This window comes from Salmo salar, chromosome ssa23, assembly GCF_905237065.1.
Source record: "Salmo salar chromosome ssa23, Ssal_v3.1, whole genome shotgun sequence".
In the NCBI taxonomy this organism is placed as follows: Eukaryota; Metazoa; Chordata; class Actinopteri; order Salmoniformes; family Salmonidae; genus Salmo; species Salmo salar.
In genome coordinates, this window is record NC_059464.1 from 38,139,425 (window position 1) to 38,158,160 (window position 18,736).

At 46.5% G+C, this 18,736-nt stretch overlaps 1 protein-coding gene across 1 annotated transcript in view; it reads right to left on the reverse strand.

Annotated features, from left to right (window-relative positions):
• The window catches only part of grm8b (glutamate receptor, metabotropic 8b), a 224,807-nt gene that overhangs the window by 20,873 nt on the left and 185,198 nt on the right, over positions 1-18,736 (reverse strand). The gene's annotated exons all lie outside the window — the stretch shown is intronic.

An 18,736-nucleotide genomic window follows, 5' to 3' on the forward strand; every position in this document is an offset into this window, starting at 1 on the left:
TGCTTGTGAATTATATACTGTGTTATGCTTCATAAATGGGTTATTGTGACAAGGCCTGCCAAAATCATGTCAATCTGATTTGTGCAGTCTCGAGGCTACGGCAGACAAACTTTCCCTTTTACAAAACTCTTCCGGACAGCACTGTATGAAAACAATATTTTTCATTGGTTGTTTTGTTCGTCAATAAAAAAGATGGAGGAGTGCTATTGTACAGTAGGTCATGTAGAACTCTCTGACTCCGGAGACATGTCCACATTTCATTTACCTCTAATGGAGGCCAATGTCCACACATATTTCATTTCCTCTATTGGCAGTGCAAATAAGTCATGGAAATGCCAATATATATTCTTATTCTCCGCTACAATTTCCCCCTTAAAGAGCCAACAGGGTCATGGTTCAAGTGTCTAATGGTAGCCCTGCTGTCAGCACGTGAGGTAAGAGTAGTCATTGTTTTATGTTCTATTAACTCAACGATTGCTATTGAATAGAACCCTGACTGAAGCGGCATTCTTTAGGACAGACAGGCAGCAGACATTAGACCTGAAAAACAGCAGTGGGAGATTTTCTAGCTTATTACAATTCATCTCCCACTATTGATTGTTTCTTGGCATCTCAGAGGGCTCAGGGTAGAGTCCTGCACGGGTCAGTTTCTAATATATACAGTATCGGACCCAATGCAGGATTCTGGCTCAGGGGTGGGAGAGGAAATTCTGCAACGAGCTACATATGGTTTGCAACCTGTCAGTGAATTCATTTAATTGTTTGTTTGTTCGTTCATTCAAACATCAAAAGGAAGGAATAAATAATGTGACACAGCAGAAAGCCCCAAAACTGAAACTGGACCCTTATCACTGTTTAGTTAAAAGTCCATGTCCAAACTAATGGACGAAATCACCCTGATGACTATTCTATTTCTCTATGCTCTAGTAATCGTGTTCTAAACAAGACACAAAAGCCTTTATATTCTGATGGTTTTATCATAGTAAATGTTAGCATTAGAGGCAAATAGTCCTGTTTATGCTCATTCTCTATTAGCCTCCTGACACTAATCTAAAAATAAGCGTATGTATGAAGCCACTCAGGCGAATGGGAACGCGGTTGGGTTAGCAATTAGCCTCTGGCTATAGTCACAGTCACTGTCGAAGCGCTGCTCAAAGCTTGGACGTCTGATTCGGTACATTTCAAACTCTGTTTACGGGTAACCCCTACGCTTTGCTCCCAAAAACCAGTGTGGAGAAAAAAAACCTCTATTGATGCTCATATGTGACGATGTGTGTGTGTTCATACGCTAAGTAACCCCTACAGTCTCAATCAAGCATTTTATACACAGGCAGGAACAGACTCACACATGCATGTGTGTTGGAATACTATGTGTATTTCATAAGGTAAGGCACTCCTGTACATTCAATCATCCTGTCTTTAACCTATCAATCTGCATTATTTCTTGAAAAGATTATTGTGCATAACATTCATCCTACACTTAGAATTGCAAATGCATGCATAACTTTTTCCTCTTTTTGTTGTCGTTACTTTAATTGAATTCAATGATTAAGGGATGTTTCATCATCCAACGCAGCACTGATGTGGGTTTGACTGAACACAGGCTTGCAATTTCTGTCCCGCAGTCATATTCATTGCTAATTCAATGTTTTTTCTCCCAAAATAACACAGTGCAGTTCCACATTCATCAAGTTTGGCAGAGATATGAATCCCTTCAAGGTCTGAAGATTGTTAAAAAATCAACTGAAGCTTTACTAGTTCTGCATGCTTGCCGTGAAAAGCCAGTGAGAATGCCTATTCCCCTGCTCCATATTTCTCCCTAGCCCATTGCCGGAGAAGAAGATAGAATAATTATTCAGATCTGCCTCTCCCGCTCAGGTAGGGAGCTGGGAGGAGAGACGCTTGTGGATATATGGAAACTTACCCGACTGAGGTATTGAAATTTTGAGGCAGATCAAGGAAAAGCATGCAAAATAGCTACACATGAGGGGAAAGATGAGAGGAGGGAAGAGTGCTTTTTACAAGTTACTCACGCTGTTTCCATATGGACAGCCAAAGGAAAAAGATGTAGGAGTCAACACCTTCTGTTGTACGAATTACTTTTGATGTTCACTTGTTTTTCTAACATGATACAACACAGTATGGTCTTAGTTTAAGGACTGAGAAATATTACCAAACTTAGGTAGGGCCTTTGTGCTGAAAGCATGGGCCTTTGTGCTGAAAGCATGGGCCTTTGTGCTGAAAGCATGGGCCTTTGTGCTGAAGGGACAGACCACATTCTTGAAAAAACAGTTAAGTCTTTCTGCCTCTGTATGTGTGTCTACAGGGCCTGTGAAGTCTTTCTGCCTCTGTATGTGTGTCTACAGGGCCTGTGAAGTCTTTCTGCCTCTGTATGTGTGTCTACTGGGCCTGTGAAGTCTTTCTGCCTCTGTATGTGTGTCTACAGGGCCTGTGAAGTCTTTCTGCCTCTGTATGTGTGTCTACGGGGCCTGTGAAGTCTTTCTGCCTCTGTATGTGTGTCTACGGGGCCTGTGAAGTCTTTCTGCCTCTGTATGTGTGTCTACGGGGCCTGTGAAGTCTTTCTGCCTACAATACAGACGGTTGGCCAAGGGTAAATAGTCTACATAGAGTGATTAACTGACTCATTCAGCACCACGAGCATAAAGAAATCCATTTGAAAACCTTAACCTCAATGGAGTCAGAGCATGGGGAGATATGTGAAGTGTTATTTCTTTCTCCCTCTATCTAAGCAAGTCCATCTCGCCACACACTTTGAAAAGGATGACAACCTTGAAAATGGATGCTGAAGTAACAGGCGTGAGATGAAGATGTACCGGCTTTATCTACTGTAGCCTTTTATCACACCCATTCAAGAGGTACTTTGGTGTAGAATTACAAAAGTACTGGGCCAAGGTTAAATGAATCACATTGTTATCTCACAACTCTGAACGTGAGCTGTCTTCGGCTTTGCACGTGTTCCGAGAGAGGGACATATAAATGACTGTATGTTCTGAACTGAAGAGAGACAGGGACATATAAACAACTGTATGTTCTGAACTGAAGAGAGACAGGGACATATAAACAACTGTATGTTCTGAACTGAAGAGAGACAGGGACATATAAACAACTGTATGTTCTGAACTGAAGAGAGACAGGGACATATAAACAACTGTATGTTCTGAACTGAAGAGAGACAGGGACATATAAACAACTGTATGTTCTGAACTGAAGAGAGACAGGGACATATAAACAACTGTATGTTCTGAACTGAAGAGAGACAGGGACATATAAACAACTGTATCTGTGAATTATCAGTCCAGCATGTGATAAAAACACAATAGGAAGAGAAAGACAATCCTTTCTGACAAATAGTTACTTTATGGTGAATTAGCTATGTAGTTCTAAGTAATGAAATAAAGTATGAACAATAATCTTAGCTTAGAAACAATTAAGAACCTCAGAGTTAGATTCTACAGCTTTAAGCTCTATATGTGTAAAATATATGGTGATGTGTGGTTGTGCTGGTGGTGATAAATGCCTGATGTTATTCATCCCATTGATGAAGACGCCAGAGCTGAATCAGAAGTACTGAGCTTTTTCTTTACCCTTAAAGGAAAAAGACTCCCAATTATTTTTTCATTGGAGTTTGTTAGAGTGAAGAGTCAGACTATTGGGTCTTGAAGTGTCCCTAAAAGTAGTTTTTGACAGCCGTGGAGCTTATTAATCATGGACTCACTCTCTGAAGTGGTAATCCAAGCCATGGAAGTGACAAATAATAATCAAACCATGAATTACAGACTGAAACAGATCGTGGGGGATCGAAGAAGGATGCCGGATTGGCGCATATTCAAAAAAATCTGTTCTAACAAAGTGGATATTCGTCAAATCAGCCATGATTGATGTATTGTAACAGGCCCACAATGTGGTTACTAAAGTCAGATTTTGATATACACTGCTCAAAAAAATAAAGGGAACACTTAAACAACACAATGTAACTCCAAGTCAATCACACTTCTGTGAAATCAAACTGTCCACTTAGGAAGCAACAATGATTGACAATACATTTCACATGCTGTTGTGCAAATGGAATAGACAACAGGTGGAAATTATAGGCAATTAGCAAGACACCCCCAATAAAGGAGTGGTTCTGCAGGTGGGGACCACAGACCACTTCTCAGTTCATATGCTTCCTGGCTGATGTTTTGGTCACTTTTGAATGCTGGCGGTGCTTTCACTCTCGTGGTAGCATGAGACGGAGTCTACAACCCACACAAGTGGCTCAGGTAGTGCAGCTCATCCAGGATGGCAAATCAATGCGAGCTGTGGCAAGAATGTTTGCTGTGTCTGTCAGCGTAGTGTCCAGAGCATGGAGGCGCTACCAGGAGACAGGCCAGTACATCAGGAGACGTGGAGGAGGCCGTAGGAGGGCAACAACCCAGCAGCAGGACCGCTACCTCCGCCTTTGTGCAAGGAGGAGCAGGAGAAGCACTGCCAGAGCCCTGAAAAATGACCTCCAGTAGGCCACAAATGTGCATGTGTCTGCTTAAACGGTCAGAAACAGACTCCATGAGGGTGGTATGAGGGCCCAACGTCCACAGGTGGAGGTTTCTTACAGCCCAACACCGTGCAGGACGTTTGGCATTTGCCAGAGAACACCAAGATTAGCAAATTCGCTCTTCACAAATTCGCTCTTCACAGATGAAAGCAGGTTCACACTGAGCACGTGACAGACGTGACAGAGTCTGGAGACGCAGTGGAGAACGTTCTGCTGCCTGCAACATCCTCCAGCATGACCGGTTTGGCGGTGGGTCAGTCATGGTGTGGGGTGGCATTTCTTTGGGGGGTCGCACAGCCCTCCATGTGCTCGCCAGAGGTAGCCTGACTGCCATTAGGTACCGAGATGAGATCCTCAGACCCCTTGTGAGACCATATGCTGGTGCGGTTGGCCCTGGGTTCCTCCTAATGCAAGACAATGCTAGACCTCATGTGGCTGGAGTGTGTCAGCAGTTCCTGCAAGAGGAAGGCATTGATGCTATGGACTGGCCCGCCCGTTCCCCAGACCTGAATCCAATTGAGCACATCTGGGACATCATGTCTCGCTCCATCCACCAACGCCACGTTGCACCACAGACTGTCCAGGAGTTGGCGGATGCTTTAGTCCAGGTCTGGGAGGAGATCCCTCAGGAGACCATCCGCCACCTCATCAGGAGCATGCCCAGGCATTGTAGGGAGGTCATACAGGCATGTGGAGGCCACACACACACTACTAAGCCTCATTTTGACTTGTTTTAAGGACATTACATCAAAGTTGGATCAGCCTGCAGTGTGGTTTTCCACTTTAATTTTGAGTGTGACTCCAAATCCAGACCTCCATGGGTTGATAAATTGGATTTCCATTGATTATTTTTGTGTGATTTTGTTGTCAGCACATTCAACTATGTAAAGAAAAAAGTATTTAATAAGATTATTTCTTTCATTCAGATCTAGGATGTGTTGTTTAAGTGTTCCCTTTATTTTTTTGAGCAGTATATTTGTCTGTTTTCAATGTAGAACATTTAGCAGTTATCCTTTTTCAGGTTTAGAAGAAGTAACTGCTAAATGCTAACTCCCATTCGTATGAGCTGGTAGCATAGCTAGCATACAGAAATCGGTGGTTGTAGTCAAAGTAGTTTTTAGCTGTAATGCAGTTGATTGGTGATGATGACATATATTGGGGTTGACATCCATATAAGCATTTTACTCTGATTTTTACCTCAACATAGTGTGAAATACACAAATAAACAATATCCTAATTGTGGCTAATTTTGATGGAGGAAATGAGGAGATTAGGGATCTTTCCCCCACGCATTTCCATGGCATTTCCATTCTTTTGGTCGAGTTCGATTGACCTCTTTACTGCATGTATAAGCCAACAATTATTGTGATACTGTATGAATACCAATTTGTTTTATTGAACCCGAGACAATACCCATGATAAGAATTGAACACAGAGACTGTGTGAATCTCTAGTCTAGCTGACAGAGATCTATCTATGGCTACCCTCAAAGAAGACCCATCTTGACAGATGACCAAAACTGTGAAAATACGTAGAACAAGATGAGAGGAGAAACTGGACGAGTCAGGAGAAGAGAAGGAGAGTGAAGAGAGAAGGGCAGAGAAGGAGAGTGGAGAGAGAAGAGCAGAGGAGGAGAGTGGAGAGAGAAGAGCAGAGGAGAGTGGAGAGAGAAGAGCAGAGGAGGAGAGTGGAGAGAGAAGAGCAGAGGAGGAGAGTGAAGAGAGAAGAGCAGAGGAGGAGAGTGGGGAGAGAAGAGAAAAGAGCAGAGGAAGAGAGTGGAGAGAGAAGAGAAAAGAGCAGAGGAGGAGAGTGAAGGGAGAAGAGCAGAGGAGGAGAGTGGAGAGAGAAGAGAGAAGAGCAGAGGAGGAGAGTGAAGAGAAGAGCAGAGGAGGAGAGTGGAGAGAGAAGAGAAAAGAGCAGAGGAGGAGAGTGAAGGGAGAAGAGCAGAGGAGGAGAGTGAAGAGAGAAGAGCAGAGGAGGAGAGTGGAGAGAGAAGAGAGAAGAGCAGAGGAGGAGAGTGGAGAGAGAAGAGAGAAGAGCAGAGGGGAGAGAGAAGAGCAGAGGAGGAGAGTGAAGAGAGAAGAGCAGAGGAGGAGAGTGAAGAGAGAAGAGCAGAGGAGGAGAGTGAAGAGAGAAGAGCAGAGGAGGAGAGTGAAGAGAGAGGAGCAGAGGAGAGTGAAGAGAGAGGAGCAGAGAAGGAGAGTGAAGAGAGAAGAGCAGAGGAGGAGAGTGAAGAGAGAAGAGCAGAGGAGGAGAGTGGAGAGAGAAGAGAGAAGAGCAGAGGAGGAGAGTGAAGAGAGAAGAGCAGAGGAGGAGAGTGAGCAGAGGAGAGTGGAGAGAGAATAGCAGAGGAGGAGAGTGAAGAGAGAAGAGCAGAGGAGGAGAGTGGAGAGTGAAGAGATAAGAGCAGAGGAGGAGAGTGGAGAGAGAAGAGAGAAGAGCAGAGGAGGAGAGTGAGCAGAGAAGAGCAGAGGAGGAGAGCGGAGAGAAGAGCAGAGGAGGAGAGTGGGGAGAGAAGAGAAAAGAGCAGAGGAGGAGAGTGGAGAGAGAAGAGCAGAGGAGGAGAGTGAAGAGAGAATAGCAGAGGAGGAGAGTGAAGAGAGAAGAGCAGAGGAGGAGAGTGAAGAGAGAAGAGCAGAGGAGGAGAGTGAAGAGAGAGGAGCAGAGGAGGAGAGTGAAGAGAGAGGAGCAGAGGAGGAGAGTGAAGAGAGAGGAGCAGAGAAGGAGAGTGAAGAGAGAAGAGCAGAGGAGGAGAGTGAGCAGAGGAGAGTGGAGAGAGAATAGCAGAGGAGGAGAGTGAGCAGAGAAGAGCAGAGGAGGAGAGTGAAGAGTGAAGAGATAAGAGCAGAGGAGGAGAGTGGAGAGAGAAGAGAGAAGAGCGGAGGAGAGTGAAGAGAGAAGAGCAGAGGAGGAGAGCGGAGAGAGAAGAGCAGAGGAGGAGAATGAAGAGAACAGCAGAGGAGAGTGGAGAGAGAAGAGAGAAGAGCAGAGGAGGAGAGTGAAGACAGAAGAGCAGAGGAGGAGAGTGAAGAGATAAGAGCAGAGGAGGAGAGTGGAGAGAGAAGAGAGAAGAGCAGAGGAGGAGAATGAAGAGAACAGCAGAGGAGAGTGGAGAGAGGAGAGAGAAGAGCAGAGGAGGAGAGTGAAGACAGAAGAGCAGAGGAGGAGAGTGAAGAGAGAAGAGCAGAGGAGGAGAGTGGAGAGAGAAGAGAGAAGAGCAGAGGAGGAGAGTGAAGACAGAAGAGCAGAGGAGGAGAGTGGAGAGAGAAGAGAGAAGAGCAGAGGAGGAGAGTGAAGAGATAAGAGCAGAGGAGGAGAGTGGAGAGAGAAGAGAGAAGAGCAGAGGAGGAGAGCTGAGAGAGAAGAGCAGAGGAGGAGAGCGGAGAGAGAAGAGCAGAGGAGGAGAGTGAAGAAGGAAGAGCAGAGGAGGAGAGTGGGGAGAGAAGAGAGAAGAGCAGAGGAGGAGAGTGAAGAGAGAAGAGCAGAGGAGGAGAGCGGAGAGAGAAGAGAGAAGAGCAGAGGAGAGTGGAGAGAAAAGAGCAGAGGAGGAGAGTGAGCAGAGGAGAGTGGAGAGAGAAGAGCAGAGGAGAGTGGAGAGAGAAGAGCAGAGGAGAGTGGAGAGAGAAGAGCAGAGGAGGAGAGTGAAGAGAGAAGAGCAGAGGAGGAGAGTGAAGAGAGAAGAGCAGAGGAGGAGAGTGGAGAGAGAAGAGCAGAGGAGGAGAGTGAAGAGAGAAGAGCAGAGGAGGAGAGTGAAGAGAGAAGAGCAGAGGAGGAGAGTGAAGAGAGAAGAGCAGAGGAGGACAGTGGAGAGAGAAGAGCAGAGGAGGAGAGTGAAGAGAGAAGAGCAGAGGAGGAGAGTGAGCAGAGGAGAGTGGAGAGAGAATAGCAGAGGAGGAGAGTGAAGAGAGAAGAGCAGAGGAGGAGAGTGGAGAGAGAAGAGAGAAGAGCAGAGGAGGAGAGTGGAGAGAGAAGCGAGAAGAGCAGAGGGGAGAGAGAAGAGCAGAGGAGGAGAGTGAAGAGAGAAGAGCAGAGGAGGAGAGTGAAGAGAGAAGAGCAGAGGAGGAGAGTGAAGAGAGAGGAGCAGAGGAGGAGAGTGAAGAGAGAGGAGCAGAGGAGGAGAGTGAAGAGAGAGGAGCAGAGAAGGAGAGTGAAGAGAGAAGAGCAGAGGAGGAGAGTGAGCAGAGGAGAGTGGAGAGAGAATAGCAGAGGAGGAGAGTGAGCAGAGAAGAGCAGAGGAGGAGAGTGAAGAGTGAAGCGATAAGAGCAGAGGAGGAGAGTGGAGAGAGAAGAGAGAAGAGCGGAGGAGAGTGAAGAGAGAAGAGCAGAGGAGGAGAGCGGAGAGAGAAGAGCAGAGGAGGAGAGTGAAGGGAGAAGAGCAGAGGAGGAGAGTGAAGAGATAAGAGCAGAGGAGGAGAGTGGAGAGAGAAGAGAGAAGAGCAGAGGAGGAGAATGAAGAGAGCAGAGGAGGAGAGTGAGCAGAGGAGAGAGGAGAGAGAAGAGCAGAGGAGGAGAGTGAGCAGAGGAGAGTGGAGAGAGAAGAGCAGAGGAGAGTGGAGAGAGAAGAGCAGAGGAGGAGAGTGAAGAGAGAAGAGCAGAGGAGGAGAGTGGAGAGAGAAGAGAGAAGAGAGAAGAGAGAGTGAAAACATAAAAATATTTATGATAGAGAGAAAAGAAGAAGAAGAGAAAAAATGGAACAGATGAAGTGATATAAAAGAAGAGGAATTAAAAAAGCATAACAGGAGTAGAAGACAAAAAATTAAAAAATTTTGAGACAAATAAAAAAAAAAAAAAAAAATAAAAGAAAACGAAAAAAGTAAAAAAAATAAGTAATAGAGAAGAAGTAACATAAGAAAAAATAAAAATGTAAAGATAAAAAAAGAAAAATAAACAAAGAAGAATTTAAGATAGACAGAATAGAGAGGAGGAGAGTGAGCAGAGAGGAGAGGAGAGGAGAAGAGCAGAGGAGGAGAGTGAAGAGGAGAGAGAGAGAAGAGCAGAGGGAGGAGAGAAGAGAGAGAGGAGGGGAGAGAGTGAGAGAGAAAGAAGAGCAGAGGAGGGAGAGTGAGAGAGAAGAGAGAAGAGCAGAGGAGGAGAGTGAAGAGAAAGAGCAGAGAGGAGAAGAGTGAAGAGAGAAGAGCAGAGGAGGAGAGTGAAGAGGAGAGAGAGGAGGTGGGAAGAGAAGAGCAGAGGAGGAGAGTGAGAGAGGAAGAGAGAGCAGAGAGGAGGAGAATGGAGAGAGCAGAGGAGGAGAGTGAAGAGAGAGAGAAGGGGAGAGGGAGAGAGAGCAGAGGAGGAGAGAAAGGGAGAAGGAGGAGAGAGGGAGAGCAGAGAGAGGAGAGGGAGAGTGGAGAGAAGGAGAGAGAAGAGTGTGAGGAGGAGAGAGAAGCAGAGTGAGGAGGAGAGTGGAGAGAGAAGAGAAGAAGGAGGGGAGGGAGAAGGAGAGCAGAGGAGTAGAGAGGAGAGTGAAGAGAGAAGAGCAGAGGAGGAGAGTGGAGAGGAAGAGCAGAGGAGGAGAGTGAAGAGAGTAAGAGGAGAGGAGGAGAGAGAGAGGAGAGAGAAGAGCAGAGGAGAGAGAGTGAGAGAGAAGAAAGGAGGAGAGTGAGAGAGGAGGAGAGAGGAGGAGGAGGAAGGAAGAGCAAGGGAGGGAGAGTGGAGAGAGAAGAGAGAAGAAGGAGGGAGGAGAGAGAAGAGAGAGGAGAGTGAGAGAGAAGAGAAGAGGAGGAGAGGGAGGAGAGAGAGAGAGGAGAGAGGAGGTAGAGAAGACAAGGAGGAGAGGGAGCAGAGGAGAAGGAGAGAAGAGGAGAGAGAAGAGAGGAAGAGTGAGAGAGGGAGTGAAGAGAGAAGAGAGGGAGAGAGAGAGAGAGAAGAGAAGAGGAGGAGAGTGGAGAGAGAAGAGGCAGAGGAGGAGAGAGAGAGAGAAGAGAGAGGAAGGGAGAGGAGAGAGAAGAGGAGCAGAGGAGGAGGGGGAGGAGGAGAGGAGAGAAGAGTAGAGGAGGAGAGAGAGCAGGGGAGGAGAGTGAGAGAAAGCAGAGGAGGAGGAGAGGAGAGAGAAAAACAGAGGGAGAGAGAGCAGAGGAGAGTGTTGAGAGAGGAGAGTGAAGAGAGAAGAGTGAGGAGAGGAAGAGAGGAAGAGCAGGGAGGAGAGTGAGAGAGGAGAGAAGACAGGAGGAGAGTGAAGAGAAGGAGAGGAGAGGAAGAGAAAGAGCAGAGGAGGAGAGTGGAGAGAGAAGAGAGAAGAGCAGAGGAGGAGAGTGAGAAGAGAAGAGAGAGGAGAGAGTGGAGAGAGGAGAGCAGAGAGGAGAGAGTGGGGAGGAAGAGAGCAGAGGGAGTGGAGAGTGAAGAGAGAGAGCAGAGGAGGAGAGGGAGAGAGAGCAGGGAGAGAGAAGAGCAGAGGAGGAGAGGAGAGAAGAGAGAGGAGAAGAGGAGGAGAGTGGGAGAGAGAGAGAGAAGAACAGAGGAGGAGAGCAGAGAAGGAGGAGAGGCAGAGAGGAGAAGTAGAGCAGAGAGGAAGAGGAGAAGAGCAGAGGAGGAGAGTGAAGAGAGAAGAGCAGAGGAGGAGAGCGGAGGAGAGAAGAGAGAGAAGAAGAGAGGGAGAGAGTGGAGAGAGAAGAGCAGGGGAGGAGCAGAGGAGAGTGGAGAGAGAAGAGCAGAGAGAGGAAGAGCAGAGGAGAGAGAAGAGAGGAGGAGAGGGAGAGAGAAGAGAGAAGACAGAGGGAGTGAAGAGAGAAGAGCAGAGGAGGAGAGAAGGAGAGAAGAGAGAGCAAGAGAGAGAGGAGAGAGGGAAGAGAGGAGAGGAGGAGGAGAAAAGAGAGGAGGAGGGGAGGAGAGGGAGAGAGGAGAGAGGGAAGAGTGAGGGAGGAGAGAGAGAGAAGAGAGTGAGAGAGAAGAAGAGGAGAGAGAAAGAGTGAGGGAGGAGATGGAAGAGAGAAGAGCGAGAGGGAGGAGAGAAGAAGAGAGAAAGGAGGAGGAGAGTGAAGAGAGACAGAGGGGGAAGAGAGGAGGAGAGGAAACAGAGGGAGTAGAGGGAAGGAGGAGAGAAGAGAGAGGAGGGAGAGTGAAGAGAGAAGAGCAGAGGAGGAGAGTGGGAGAGAGAAAGAGCAGAGGGTGAAGGGAGGAGAGAGAAGAGGAGAGTGCAGAGGAGAGGAGAGAGAGAAGAGAGAGGAGGGAGAGTGAGCAGAGGAGAAAGGGAGAGAGAAGAGAGAGAGGAGGAGAGTGAGGAGAGAGAGAAGAGAGGAAAGAGAGAAGAGAAAAGAGAGCGGAGGAGAGGAAGGAAAGAGAAGAGGCAGAGGAGGAGAGGGGAGAGAGAAGAGCAGAGGAGGGAGGAGAGTGAGAGAAGCAGAGGAGAACAGAGAGAGAAGAGAGGAGGAGGAGAGAAGAGAGAGGAAGAGAGGAGAGGGAGGAGAGTGAGAGAAGAGAGAGGAGGAGAGGGGAGAATAAAGAAAGAAAGGAGTGGGAGAAGAGAAGAGAGAGTAGAGAAGAGAGAAGAGAATGAGAGAAAAAGAGAAAGTGGAGGAGAGTAAGAGCAGAGGAGGAGAGAGGAGGGAGGGGAGGAGAGAAGGAGAGGAGAGAGAGAGAGAGAAGAGGAGAGGAGAGAGAAGAGCAGAGGAGGAGAGTGAGCAGAGAAGAGAGGAAGAGAAGAAGGATAGAGAAGAGCAGGAGGAGAGTGAAGAGAGAAGAGCAGGAGGAGGGAGGTGAGAGAGGAGAGAGGACAGTGGAGAGAAGAGAAGACAGAGTGAGGAGAGAGAGAAGAAAGGAGGAGGAGAGAGTGAAGAGAGAGAGAGAAAGAGAGGGAGAGAGAAAGAGAAGAGAAAGGAGAGAGAGAGCAGAGGAAGGAGAGAGAAGAGCAGAGGAGAGTGGAGAGAGAAAAGAGTGAGCAGAGGAGGAGAGTGGGAGAAGAGAGAAGAGCAGAGGAGGAGAGGAAGAGAGAAGAGCAGAGGAGGAGAGTGAGAGAGAGAAGAGCAGAGGAGGAGAGAGAGAAGAGAGAAGAGAGGAGGAGAGGAAGAGAAAAGAGAGAGGAGGGAGAGAAGAGAAGAGCAGAGGAGGAGAGTGAGAGGAGGAGAGAGAGAGAAGAGCAGAGGAGAGTGAGAGAGGAGAGAGCAGAGGAGAGAGAAAGAGGAGGAGAGAAGAGCAGAGGAGAGGAGAGAGAAGAGAGAGAGAGAGAAGAGAGAGGAGGAGAGTGAGAGAGAAGAGCAGAGGAGGAGAGTGGAGAGAGAAGAGCAGAGGAGATAGAGCAAAGAGAGAAGAGGAGGAGGAGAGGAGAAGAGAGGAAAAGAGGAAGAGAGAAGAGGAGGAGGAGAGAGGAGGAGAGTGAGAGAGGAGAGGAGGAGAGATGGAGAGAGAAGAGAGAAGAGCAGAGGAGGTGAGAGAGAGAGAGAGGAGGAGAGTTGGAGAGAGAAGAGAGAAGATGAGAGGAGGAGAGCCGAGAGAGAGAAGAGAGAGGAGAGAGGAGAAAGGAGAGGAGAGAGGAGAGAAGAAGAGAAGAGGAGAGAAGAGAGAAGAGCAGAGGACAGCGGAGAGAGAGAGGAGAGAGAGAGAGAGAGAGGAAAGAGCAGAGGAGGAGGAGAGGAGAAGGAGAGAGAGAAGAAGAGGAGAGTAGAGAGGAAGAAGAAGAGCAGAGGAAGAAGAGAAAGAGAGAAGAGGAGAGAAAAAGAGAGAGAAAGGAAGTGAGAGAAGAAGAGAGGAGGGAGAGAGAAAAGAGGAGGAGAGAGGGGAGAGAGAAGAGCAGAGGAGGAGAGTGAAGAGAGAGGAGAAGAGGGAGAAGAGCAGAGGATGGAGAGAGAGAGAGAGAGAGAGGAGAGAGAAAGCAGAGGAGAGAGGAGAAGAGGAGAGTGGAGAGAAAAAGAAGAGGAGAGTGGAGAGAGAAGAGCAGAGGAGGAGAGTGAAGAGAGAAGAAGAGGGGAGAGAAGGGGAGGAGGAGAGTGAAGAGAGAAGAGCAGAGGAGGAGAGTGGAGAGAGAAAGAGAAGAGAGAGGAGGAGAGTGAAGAAGAAGAGCAGAGGAGGAGAGTGGAGAGAGAAGAGAGAAGAGAGAGGGAGGAGAGAGAGAAGAGTGAGGAAGAGAGAGGAGGAGAGTGAGAGAGAGAGGGGAGAGAGAAGAGCAGAGGAGGAGAGTGAGCAGAGAGAGAGAGAGAAGAGAGGAGAGTGGAGAGAGAAGAGCAGAGGAGGAGAGGAAGAAGAGAGAGAGAAGAGAAGAGCAGAGGAGGAGAGTGGAGAGAGAAGAGCAGAGGAGAGAGGAGAGGAGAGAGAGTGAGAGAGAGAAGAGCAGGAGGAGGAGAGGGGAGAGTGGAGAGAGAAGAGCAGGAGGAGGAGAGTGAAGAGAGAAGAGCAGAGGAGGAGGAGAGAAGAGAAGAGGAAGAGCAGAGGAGAGAGAAGAGAGAAGAGAGAGAAGAGAAGAGAGTAGAAGAGAGAGGAGGAAGAGTGGAGAGAGAAGAGAGAGGAAGAGAGAGAGAGAGAGAAGAGCAGAGGAGGAGAGAGAGAGAAGAGAAGAGACAGAGGAGGAGAGTGAAGAGAGAAGAGCAGAGGAGGAGAGGGAGAGAAGAGAGAAGAGCAGAGGAGGAGGGAGTGGAGAGAGAAGAGAGAGGAGGAGAGTGGAAGAGAGAAGAGAAGAGGAGGAGAGAAGAGAGAGGGGAGAGGGAGAGAGAAGAGCAGAGGAGGAGAGTGAAGAGAGAAGAGCAAGAGGAGAGAGAGAAGAAGAGAAGAGCAGAGTAGAGGATGAAAGAGAGAGAGAGAGAGGGAGAGAGAGAGAGAAGAGCAGAGGGAGGAGAGTGAGCAGAGGAGAGTGGAGAGAGGAGCAGAGGAGAGGGAGAGAGAGAGCAGAGGAGGGAGTGGAGAGAGAAGAGCAGAGAGGAGAGTGGAGAGAGAGAGGCAGAGGAGAAGAGCAGAGGAGGAGAGTGAGAGAGAAGAGAGAAGAGCAGAGGAGGACAGTGGAGAGAGAAGAGGAGAAGAGAGAGGAGGAGAGAAGAGAGAGAGTGAAGAGAGCAGAAGAGAGAGGAGGAGAGGTGGAGAGAGAGAGACAGAGAGAGAGGAGAGGTGGGAGAGTGAGAAGAAGAGGATAAACATGATATTAATTATATTATTAATTACATGTCATTAAATTATTACTTTACATAAAACACAAGATTACTTTAAAAATATTGCAAACATTTTATTATATTGGTACATAAACATTATTATTTATAAATAAGAAAATGATATAATATATAGAAAGATGATAAGAGGAAGAGAGAAGAGAAAGAGAAGAGGAGAGGAAGAGAGAGGAGAGAGAAGAGAAGAGAGAGTAAGAGCAGAGAGAAGAGGAGAGTGGAGAGAGAAGAGCAGAGGAGGAGAGTGAGAGAGAGAGAGAGGAGAAGAGAGGAGAGTAGAGAGAAGAGCAGAGGAGGAGAGTGAAGAGAGAAGAGAGCAGAGGAGGAGAGGGAGAGAGAAGAGCAGAGGAGGAGGAAGAGAGAGGAGCAGAGGAGGAGAGTGAACAGAGAGGAGAGAGAAGAGAGAGGGAGGAGAGTGAAGAGAGAAGAGCAGAGGAGGAAAGGAGAGAGAGAGAGCAGAGGAGAGAGTGAGAGAGAAGAGCAGGAGAGACAGAGGAGAGTGAGGGAGAAAGAAGAAGAGGGGGAGAGGAGAAGAGGAGGAGAGAGTGAAGAGAGAAGAGTCAGAGGAGGAGAGTGAAGAGAAGAGAGAGGAGGAGAGGGAGAAAAAAAAAGAAAAAGAAGAAAAATAAAAAAAAAAAGAGGAAAAAGAAAAATAAAATAAGAGAAGAATAAAGAAAGAAAAAGGAGAGAGAGGAGAGAGAGAGGAGCAGAGGAGGAGAGTGAAGAGAGAGAGAGAAGAGTAGAGGAGGAGAGGAAGAGAGAAGAGCAGAGGAGGAGAGAGAGAGAGAGAAGAAGCAGAGAGAGGGAGGAGAGAGCAAGGAGAGTGGAGAGAGAAGAGCAGAGGAGGAGAGTGAAGAGAGTAAGAGCAGAGGAGGAGAGCGAGAGAGAAGAGAGAAGAGCAGAGGAGGAGAGGGGAAGAGAGAAGAGCAGAGGAGGAGAGTGGAGAGAGAAGAGAGAAGAGCAGAGGAGGAGAGAGAAAGAAGAAGAGAAAAGAAAAAAGACAAAGTAAGAAAAATAGAGGAGAGAAAAAAAGAAGTAAGAGAGGAAAGCGGACAGTGGAGAGAGAAGAGCAGAGGAGGACAGTGGAGAGAGAGAAGAGCAGAGGAAGAGAGAAAGAGCAGAGAAGGAGAGTGAGAGAGAAAGAGCAGAGAGAGGAGAGGAGAGGAGGAGAGAAGAGAGAAGAGCAGAGGAGAGAGTGAGCAGAGGAGAGTGGAGAGAGAAGAGCAGAGGAGGAGAGTGAGCAGAGGAGAGTGGAGAGAGAAGAGCAGAGGAGAGTGGAGAGAGAAGAGCAGAGGAGGAGAGTGAAGAGAGAAGAGCAGAGGAGGAGAGCGGAGAGAGAAGAGCAGAGGAGGAGAGTGAAGAGAGACGAGAGAAGAGCAGAGGAGGAGAGTGAAGAGAGAAGAGCAGAGGAGGAGAGTGAAGAGAGAAGAGCAGAGGAGGACAGTGGAGAGAGAAGAGCAGAGGAGGACAGTGGAGAGAGAAGAGCAGAGGAGGAGAGTGAAGAGAGAAAAGCAGAGGAGGAGAGCGGAGAGAGAAGAGCAGAGGAGGAGAGTGAAGGGAGACGAGACAAGAGCAGAGGAGGAGAGTGAAGAGGGAAGAGAGAGGAGGAGACAAGAAGAAGAGAGGGGAGAGAAAGAGGGAAGAGAGAGAGGAGAGTGAAGAGAGAAGAGCAGAGGAGGAGAGCGGAGAGAGAAGAGCAGAGGAGGAGAGTGAGCAGAGGAGAGTGAAAGAGAGAAGAGCAGAGGAGGAGAGTGAGCAGAGGAGAGTGGAGAGAGAAAGAGCAGAGGAGAGTGGAGAGAGAAGAGGAGAGGAGGAGAGTGAAGAGAGAAGAAGAGGAGGAGAGTGAAGAGAGAAGAGCAGAGGAGGACAGTGGAGAGAGAAGACAGGGGAGGACATGGAGAGAGAAGAGCAGAGGAAGAGAGAAGACAGAGGAGGAGAGTGAGAGAAGAGAGAAGAGCAAGAGGAGGAGAAGGAGAGAGAAGGAGAGAGGAGTGAGAGAGAGAGGGAGAAACAGAGGAGGAGAGTGAGAGCAGAGGAGAGAGTGGAGAGAGAAGAGCAGAGGAGAGTGGAGGAGAGAAGAGCAGAGGAGGAGATGAAGAGAGAAGAGCAGAGGAGGAGAGGAGAGAGAAGAGCAGAGGAGGAGAGTGAAGAGGAGAGAGAGAGAAGAACAGAGGATAGAGGAAGACGAGGAAAAGGAGAGAGAAAAGAGGAGAGCATGAGAATGAAAAAAAGAGAGGAAGAAAAAAAAAAAGAATTAAGAATAAAAAAGGGAAAAAGAGAATATTTATTAGATGATGAACAAAAATAAGATGATAAATTTATTTATTGTAAAGATTAAGAATTATTAATAAGATGCATGATTTTTATATAGAGAAAGAAATGATTTTAAGATAAATATATAAAAAAAGATATTTGAGAGAAAAAAAAATTTATTGAAAAAATAATTATTATTAAAACGTAGAATAATAGTGAAAAATAAAAAATAATTGATATTTATATAGATAAAAAAGTAAATTATATTAAAATAAAAACATAAATTATTTTAAAAAAAATATATATATAAAAAATATTTAATATTTAATAATAAATTATTTATAAAAAATATAATTTATAAAATATTATAAAAAGAGAATTATAAAGACAAATATTAAATATAAAAAATTATAAGAAAAATAATATTTTATAAAAAAAAATAAAAAAATAAATGAAATATTATTTATAAGATAAGATGAATTTTAGAAAGAAGATATATAAAATTAAAATATAGAATGGCATAAATATTAAGATGATGCAATATTTGGATTTAGATGCATTGTTTAATATTTGAATGACGCAAAGAGAAATAAAAAAAAAATAAAAAAATAATAATAATATTTTTGTAGAGACACAACATATGATGATAAGATAAAAATATATTTTATTTTTATAAATGGTAAATAGTGATGAATGCAAATTAATTTTGATGAGTTTTTAATTTTAATATTTATTATTGAAATGATGAAATTTTATTATTAAAAAATATATATAAAAACATATATAAAAATAATTATAAAATAAAATAAAAATAATTAAAAAAATAAAAAAAAATAAAAAAATATAAATAATGAGAATATTAAAATTATAAGAAATAAAGTTTTAGAAAAAAAAAGGACAGTGGAGAGAAGAAATAGTGAAAGAGAGAAGAGCAGAGAAGGACAGTGGAGAGAGAAGAGCAGAGGAGGAGAGTGAAGAGAGAAGAGCAGAGGAGGAGAGCGGAGAGAGAAGAGCAGAGGAGGAGAGTGAAGGGAGACGAGACAAGAGCAGAGGAGGAGAGTGAAGAGGGAAGAGCAGAGGAGGAGAGTGAAGAAGGAAGAGCAGAGGAGGAGAGTGGGGAGAGAAGAGAGAAGAGCAGAGGAGGAGAGTGAAGAGAGAAGAGCAGAGGAGGAGAGCGGAGAGAGAGAAGAGAGAAGAGCAGAGGAGGAGAGTGAGCAGAGGAGAGTGGAGAGAGAAGAGCAGAGGAGGAGAGTGAGCAGAGGAGAGTGGAGAGAGAAGAGCAGAGGAGAGTGGAGAGAGAAGAGCAGAGGAGGAGAGTGAAGAGAGAAGAGCAGAGGAGGGAGTGAAGAGAGAAGAGCAGAGGAGGACAGTGGAGAGAGAAGAGCAGAGGAGGACAGTGGAGAGAGAAGAGCAGAGTGAAGAGAGAAGAGCAGAGAAGGAGAGTGGAGAGAGAAGTGCAGAGGAGGAGAGCGGAGAGCGGAGAGAGAAAAGCAGAAGAGGAGAGTGAGAGGAGAGTGGAGAGAGAAGAGCAGAGGAGGAGAGTGAGCAGAGGAGAGTGGAGAGAGAAGAGCAGAGGAGAGTGTAGAGAGAAGAGCAGAGCGGAGAGAGAAGAGCAGAGGAGGAGAGTGAAGAGAGACGAGAGAAGAGCAGAGGAGGAGAGTGAAGAGAGAAGAGCAGAGGAGGAGAGTGAAGAGAGAAGAGCAGAGGAGGACAGTGGAGAGAGAAGAGCAGAGGAGGACAGTGGAGAGAGAAGAGCAGAGTGAAGAGAGAAGAGTAGAGAAGGAGAGTGGAGAGAGAAGAGCAGAGGAGGAGAGTGAAGAGAGAAAAGCAGAGGAGGAGAGCGGAGAGA